At 30.0% G+C, this 1,451-nt stretch overlaps 1 protein-coding gene across 5 annotated transcripts in view; it reads right to left on the bottom strand.

Moving 5' to 3' along the window:
- Window positions 1–1,451, bottom strand: part of LOC106464123 (ankyrin repeat domain-containing protein 17-like) — an 85,634-nt gene that overhangs the window by 78,825 nt on the left and 5,358 nt on the right. The gene's annotated exons all lie outside the window — the stretch shown is intronic.

Raw genomic sequence — 1,451 nt, 5'->3', positions numbered from 1 at the left:
AACTGGTACACAATTAAAAACATTTTATTTAGGCCTATCTATGGCCTTCAAAAATTTGACGACTTTACATGTTTCGACATTACAATGTCATCCTCAGGATGACCTTAACCCTATCGGCACGGGTACCTTTTACTGTACGACACATGGTTTTAGTGTCTTACATTCAAAATTTTATTAAACTACTTTTTGTTTATGTTATACCAATTAGAATAGCATAAACTCTTAGCTAATAATCCATGTGTTTCTGGATATACAAGTTTTAAATTCTTAATTCTAAAAGGAAATATATAAAAAAAAATCCTGAATTTCCACTAGTTTAACACACAACAAATTTTGTCTTAGCATGTCATCATCCCTATTTTATCCATCACCCCTCGAAAATGTTCGAAATCAAACATAAAATGCTCTGTATAAAATCTTTATTGCTTAAACCCACCATAATTTTTATGGCCTTCAATTTTGTTTTGTTACAGAGCTATCAAAGAGAAAATCAGCCCCCTCCTGCCACACCCACCTGTCACATCCTTCCTTTCATAATTGGTTGATAGTTCTCTCTTACATTTCATTATATATTATTTATAACCAATAGAAAGTCAAAGTTTTCATATATCAAATGGCATTTTGTATAACATTGTGTTTTGAACAAATAACCGTCAATGTCACTCGGAGTAGCAATTTTGTTCCCATGGAAAATTTAATGACTAGCTTGGATGAATTTTTAATGGCTTTTGTAGCATAGTTAAAAAGCCAGGAAAATTTTTAGAAGTAAGTGAATTTGTCTATGTTTTGCATGGTATTAGTCTATATTCTTTGGTGTATTATTTAATTAAATAAAAATTGGTAAGTGCTTTACCATAATTGCTAAAACAAAATCAGGCTTAACTCTACTCGACAATCAAGGGCAAGAAAAAACTAAGATTGGGTAAGTACTTTATTTCCTGTTTTTCATATTTATTCTTTATTTATTATTATAAAAGTAACTATAATTAAAATTAAAAGTATGGATCTTTTTAAGTTACTTAAGACTAGAATAGGTAAAATAAGTAATAATAATTACATAATTAAAATTTTTCACGAAGCACGAACGCGAGCAGCTCATTGGTAATGTAATTCGATATCGTAATGTGAGCTGCACGTTTCCCAAGTAGTTTTCTACTTATAATGGCACGGATAGCACTTAGACACGGTTCAATGGGCAATATAAAGGGCAATAAAAGAATAACATGTAATTATAAATAGATGTATAATATTACGAACTTAGAGCTACTTAGGATAAACAAATGTAGTTTCAGGTTATAATCTGAAGTCATACTAGAAAGAAAAGAAGGTTAATTTAGGTATTTTTCAATTTTTTCTGGTTGTTTCAATGTCGGTCGAATTGACCGATCCAGTTTTGAGGTTAGGGTAGAGAAAATAACATATAAACTATAAGGATTTTGTGAAAAAAAAAT

Source organism: Limulus polyphemus, unplaced genomic scaffold, assembly GCF_000517525.1.
Source record: "Limulus polyphemus unplaced genomic scaffold, Limulus_polyphemus-2.1.2 Scaffold57, whole genome shotgun sequence".
NCBI classification, from domain to species: Eukaryota; Metazoa; Arthropoda; class Merostomata; order Xiphosura; family Limulidae; genus Limulus; species Limulus polyphemus.
Note: the sequence above shows the minus strand (reverse complement) of the source record. Positions and strands in the feature narration are given on the sequence as shown.